This window comes from Aedes aegypti, chromosome 1 (genome assembly GCF_002204515.2).
Source record: "Aedes aegypti strain LVP_AGWG chromosome 1, AaegL5.0 Primary Assembly, whole genome shotgun sequence".
NCBI classification, from domain to species: domain Eukaryota; kingdom Metazoa; phylum Arthropoda; class Insecta; order Diptera; family Culicidae; genus Aedes; species Aedes aegypti.
Window position 1 is genome coordinate 183,990,904 of NC_035107.1, and position 7,073 is coordinate 183,997,976.

Below are 7,073 nucleotides of genomic sequence, written 5' to 3' on the forward strand. Positions count from 1 at the left end.
TTCTAGAACTAATCGTTTCTAGACAACTATTTAAAAACACACTGTGTAGCAAAATTCATAAACGGAGAAAATCAATTAAAGTTAAAGTTCGACTTTCCATAGTAATAGACCATTTCCGTCAGACCTAACCCTATTTTTTTATATTTTTCTTCGAAAGATTCTACCTAAAAACAACCATTTTCATAAATATTTTTCATTTTTATGCATTCTTGATTTTTTTATTAATTTTCAAAAATTGACAATTTCACCACTTTTTGGGACATGCGGAACGAAAATGGTAACTCTAAGGAGGTGAATATCATATTCACCACTCTAGTAAAACAGTAAACAACTCAACCCTATTTTCAGCTGTGTTTACTTCTTGAAAACGTCAAAACAAACAAACAAAGTATATTTGTAAATATAAAATTTTTAATCTTTGCTTTCTCGGCCAGTACTCTCGCGAACATCCCATCTTTCCGCGTATAAATGGTAAATAATTTCAATTGCCTCGTCGTAGCCGAATGAATCGCTATTCTCCCACACAGTACCGTTGGAAGATGCTTCTAGTTCCTGTATAAGGAGTGAAGACAACAGGGGAGAATGTACCAGCAGCTCGGATTGAGGTGGATTATGAGATGAGGCTTCCCATCGTTAGTAAAGTTATGAATCGTAGTTTTTCGACATGACGGAGCAGTTGTTCGGAGGATTTACTTCCGCTTTCAGGCATTTGATGTCATTGAGGCGACAGCTGCAGGAATTCATAGCATCTTAATTTGAGGCAACAACCAACCCACAGAAACAATTCCCGAGATGCCAACGTTAAGTGCGTCCTGGTCGGCGATGGTGGTACCGGAAAGACTACATACGGCACATAACCGGTGATTTTGAGAAGTACATTTGGCTCGGTGTTGAGGTGCATCCACTAGTGTTCTACATGAACTGCTAGGTATTGGCAATGGCCGGCCAGCATGCGTGGGTGGGCAGCGAGACGGATACCTGTTTCAGGGGAAATGCAACGCCGACGTCGACGTGGCTTCCCGAGAAACATAGAAGAAAGCCCCCGCCTGGCACAGAGATTTGGTGAGGGTACCCGCGGGTGTGCAAAAATATATCGCAAAGTGAAAGTTAAGGTCATCGTATTCCACTGGAAGAAGAGATTTAAGTACAACGATAGCTCGGCCAAGTCTAAGTACTAATTCGAGAAGCCTTCCATGTGGCTGGCTTGCAAGTTGTCGTTGGTCCGAATCTGGAGTTTGTAACCATACCGCTAGAGGTCAATATGGGCAAGGACTGGCAGCAACAGAACGAGGAGGGTTTGCAGGAATCGCAAGCCACCGCACTACTTGACTGGGACAAGGACCTATAAGGGATCTAAACCCGCCCTCCCTCAGAAAGCAAAAAAAAAACACTCATAAGTTCACTGCGTCGTGCCTGCTCCCCCATTCACAAACGGACAAAATAATAGCAGGGGAAGACAAGGCATAGTTATCATACCGCATTATCACCGTAAATTTCCGTTAGTTGATCTTAAATTAAATAGTGGTTGGTTCAGAATAATCAATACTATTTACAAATGATACAATTTTGAAAGAAAAACATGTTTACTTCGTGAACAAATAAAATAAAAGCATTTGTTGGCCATAGAGGCTATAATTATCGTTCCTTGTATAATAACTCTCGGAAAAAAAAACTTCAAATAGGCCTTTTCATGTGATGCTTTTCATGTTCATTAGCCTGGGACACGGTTATATGAAAATTTTAGATTCTCGCTCCAGTCCATTCTTTGGATTGCATTTAGGTCCCATAAAAACTGTGCAAAATTTCAGCTCGATCGGTGAATATTTTAGCGTCAGCCCTTCAAAGTTTGTATGGGCTTTACTTTGGGAAAACTTACTTTTGCAAAGAAAAATCACCAGAGGTTGCCCATTGTTTTCTATAAAAATTCTTCCCTTGATAGATATTTTTACGATGCACAACATTATCGAAGACCGCAAAGCAATCCGACGCTTGTAAAAAAAGTTATGAAGCAAAGACTATTCGGAAATTTTGCACAATTTTGTTATTGTTTGAAAAAAATTGAAATCTTCGATAAAAGATCTTAAATATTATCTTGTTTTGTTGTTTTATTTATATGATGCGGTGGTGTAGCCAGAAATTATTTCTAGGAACAGCAGCACAAGAAAAAAAAATTTACCAGCATACACAAAAACCACTTTTTCAAACCCCCCTTTTCTTAAATACGTTCAAAACTGCAAAACCATTCATATTGTATATTGCAATACCAAATTATCTCAGATTTATAAAAATTGAAAAACAAGAACATCAAAAAACAAATTCCGGATAATTGAGTCTAAAATTCCGGATAATCGAGTCCCGGATAATCGAGTCTCCGGATAATTGAGTCCGACCTGTATACCATTCATTTCCTCTAGAGTTTGTATCCTTTGACAGATACGCGTATTTTGACCTCAACTGTAAGGCCGTCTTCAGTGTCGTGTACTAGACTCGGCTTTAAAAAATATATAAAAAAGGGAAGTTCAAAAACGAATATTAGAAAAATCAAAAACCAAAATTTACCTACCTAGAAAATTACTCTGGGTAGGCTTACCCAACGAATATTTCGAAAAGGAGGACATTTTGCCTTACGACTTTGAAAAAGGAGGACCTTTGGATAATAAATACTGATAAAATATTTTTCAAGAATTTGTTGTTTTTTAAATTTTATTATTTGATTTACAATGCAGGTAATTAAACCACATTTAATTTTTAATTTTGGGTTATGTGTGAACAATAACTTTCATTTTTTAATATTACCAGATAACTTTCATTTGTTTAACCACTCCCAAGTAATTGCGACTCTTATGGATTTTATTAGTGTTTCTCAATTTTCTATTAATGAAATTATAAAACAGTAGTATGAAGGAACATAACATTTTTATTTTTCAAAATGTTCCCGACTTCCACAAATGAAACATTTCATCTAGTCATAATTTTTGTATGCCAGCAACTGTGAAACTTGCAATTCATTTGAAAATGGCATACAGAGCCCGTTCGATATTGGCACGGTTCGTTTTTGCCACGGTTCAATTTTGACAACACATTTTTTATTCTACCGTTTTTTGTAAATGAATCTACAGACATATTATTATTTTAATTCGTATTTCATTACTCAATACAACTGTTATTTTGTTTTGCTATCACGGAAATGCATATACAAAAATGTTGATTATGAGTCATTCAACAATTCTTTTAATCTCAATGCTTCTGTGGGCCTTTTTGAGGTTTACAATGTTCAAAATAGGTAAAATCAATTAGTGGTCATTTCAACAATTATAGAAGTGTTAAATGTTCGATTATGGCTCGATTAAGCATCATTATTTTTTTTTGGGTTTTTGCTTAAATTGAACGGGCATGGTATTTATGAAATATAAAAAATCTGATCAATGTTCGTTCGATTTAATGTTCTTATTTAAGGTATATTAACATTATAAAGAAGTATGAAATTCCAATATGTAATTTAAATTTGTGCAGAAAATAAAACCAATTGTTTGAATATGAGTATAGTATTATTTATGGACCATCATATGAAACAAAAAAAAACATTTCAATTAAATCGAACCAAATAGCAATCAATTAAAAAATAAATGAGATCCTTAAAAGAATTTGAGATGAAACTAACAACTAACAAAAGTTGATTACACAACATTTTTAATTTTGAACATATGCTTTCTATAAGATTTTTTTTTCAATGGAAGCCGTGAGAGACATCACTCTATTGAGTCATCGAGGAAGGCGTTTTAAAACCAGAAAAAAATACAACATGCATAGCAAACCAATCATGTTCAAATGTTGGCCCTCCACATGATTAAATAAAACTCATATATTTTTACAAAAAGGTTGAAATAGAAACAAGATTTTTAAACTCAATTGCGAGTATGATTGGTAATTAATAAATATAAATTAATTTCACCAAATTTCATTCTCATCGATTCTTATATAAAGAATTCTTGAGCACAGTGTGGCAAAATCGCCAAATGTAAAAAAAAACCCTAAATTATGATAAACAATAATTCTTATAATAATAATATGCAAAAAATAACCCAGGTTGGTTCATTAAAAAATAGTTAATCGCCCTAGAGTAGCATCAATTTTAACTCCTAGAGAAGGTACAGTTCAAGAATGAATGACATCTGTACTGCCCATAACTGCATATTTGTACCATTCGACAAAAGTAGGCATTGAGTAAATGGGATACTAAGTTTGCATTTCGCTGCAGTATGGGAGGAAGCTAAAGTTTCAAAAAATCATTAAGAATTCAAAAGAGCTTATTTGAGGCTGAAATTTTGTACAACTCATATCGCATATTGGGTGAATAGTCAGAAAATAATTCTGATAGAAATTTCGTTGCTACTACATTATGAGACTCATGTATAATCTCAATGTGACAGTTATGCGGTTACAATTGCCAATGTAACAAAACAACTTGGTATTTTTTCCGAATTTTTTAGTACAATTTCACAGATTTCGGTAAGTTGATCGAAAGTATTTATCATTTGATGACTCTCCATGGTATTAACTCCAATTTGCCAGAAATGTCGAATGTGACTGTTTTGCAGTTATGGACAGTGTAGCTGTAACTAAAATAAGAATTTGATTATTTACGGGTAAAATGATTCGGTTATCAACATCTAATGAACGGAATCCATTTCAATCTAATTCATTTGTAGGAATTATATAAGAATCAAACTTAAAATTTAAAAAATAATGAGTATTCATAACTTTAGTAGCATTGATGTCCAATAACCTTTAAACCTTTAGTGGGTAGTTAATTTCATCTATCAAATATAATAGTCGTAAAATATTAAAATAATAGCGGGTAAAATTGTTCAAATGATTTCAATTGTTTGTCCATGTAATAAATATCGATTTGTAAATTTATTTATTATTATTGTTAATTTATTAAAAAATAATATGAATAATAATATAACCAATTATTACAGTAATAATTATTAAAATCAATAAATCATTAATAATTCATGGAAAAAATCAATTGTTCTATTAAATGTGAAGACCTAAATTTGCTCATGTTGCCATTTTCTAATAAAAGATAATAATCTTTGTATATATAGCTTGAATTCATTGCACTAATCTGCCATATTAGAAATTAGAAGAAAGTAATGGTAATTTTGAATAAGTATGTTCTGCATGAGGAAGTGTGTGATATGGATATCATTCAATAGATGAAGATAACTGTATAGCGAAAGAAGGTGTTCGTTGAGTAGTTATACTTTCTTAAATGATGAATAAGAAGAAAATAACAGCAAATAAAGAAATTGTTCTTCCTAATAAAGAAATAATATTCAAAGTTATATAATTATCAGGGAAATCTGAATATCGTCGAGTTACTCCGGCTAATTCTAAGAAATGTTGAGGGAAAAAAGTTAAATTTACTCCAATGAATATTATACCAAATTGAGCATTTAATCATGAAGGGTTTATAACTGTTCCTGTTTATAAGAGGTATCAATGAATACCTTATAAATGAATATACCTTTATAAGAGGTATCAATGAAACACTTGAGTTTATAATTTACAATCAAATAAGTGATGGTCTGATCATCTTTGGTATCGGCAATGATTCATTTTTTTCAAATTGTACGTACTTTATGACCTAGCACAAATTTCGTACAACCAATGTCACTCAAATATAACGCTATTTATGCAAAACTGATTGGCAATAACATAATGTGTGAAAATCAGATTTTCACTAGTCTCTAAATGGCAGTATGGTAAAGTCATGCCCATACTTTCTGGGGACACCCTATATGTTTCAAGAGTTCTTCTTCTTCTTCTTTCTGGCGTTACGTCCTCACTGGGACAGAGCCTGCTTCTCAGCTTAGTGTTCTTATGAGCACTTCCACAGTTATTAACTGAGACTCTCAGTCTGAGAGCTTACTATGCCATCGACCATTTTTGCATCTGTATATCGTGTGGCAGGCACGAAGATACTTTATGCCCTGGGAAGTCGAGAAAATTTCCAACCCGAAAAGATCCTCGACCGGTGGGATTCGAACCCACGACCCTCAGCTTGGTCTTGCTGAATAGCTGCGCGTTTACCGCTACGGCTATCTGGGTCAAGAGTTATGATTATCTTTAAAATTACCTACAAGAACAGCTTTACTTGTGGTCACTATTTTAATTGGGTGTCACACGCATTGTAGGACCGATTTATACAATTTTCCTTGTGATACCATATGTTGTTAGTCACCACGTTTGACGGTAATACCAGGTATCTGATTTTGCAAGAAAATATGAACGAAAAATTAATAATTATTTTTGTACGTAATTCGGACCCTGACCCTTTCTCTTTGAAGTGTCAGCTTTACTATGTCACCCAGTGTCCATATTGCCCCAACAGTATAAGAAATTTTTATATAAGTTTTTCAATGTCTTAAAGTACCAGCAAAAAATCTACTATATTTTTAAATATAGCATAAATAATTGAAGATTCAATCAAGAGCTACATTATCGGTCAACTTGCAGTCATTTGCCTCTGAAACCTTATTTGGTGAGATGTGAATGTTATAATTTTCGAACCAAATAAAAACATGCTCAATTTTTCTATTTAAAATCAATGTTTTGAACATTTTTTCTGAATTTTTTGTGGATAATTTACTCCTCCGACAGGCAACTGAAATATTGTTTGCATTTAAAGTGTAAAAGTATTCGCTTGTGCAAAGATACAGGGGGTGTCCATTCTGCCCCGGGTGTCCATACTGCCCCCGGTACCCCTATCTGATTTTGCAAGAAAAAATGAACGAAAAATTAATAATTATTTTTGTACGTAATTCTGACCCTTCTCCAGTGCCTCGTTATTGATTTGCTTAACGGGCTCGTCCACCACACAAAGTATTTGAAAAATGATTACAGTTAGGGCTCCTACGACGCTATTACCCACTTTCCTACCACCACAATTTCTCAGCTGTTTTCCATTTTTTTTCGTTTGTGGCTAAGGCTTATGAATTTGTTTTTCGTTTGTGGCTAAGACATATGAAATTATTACCTATAGAATTTGACCTGGATCGTTTTTA

General features: G+C 33.6%; 1 long non-coding RNA gene across 1 annotated transcript; it reads left to right on the top strand.

Moving 5' to 3' along the window:
- Positions 1–351: 351 nt before the first annotated feature.
- LOC110674570 lies at positions 352–605 on the top strand. The gene is made up of 2 exons (XR_002498994.1): positions 352–471; positions 528–605. It is a non-coding gene; the product is annotated as an uncharacterized LOC110674570 (long non-coding RNA).
- Positions 606–7,073: the final 6,468 nt, after the last annotated feature.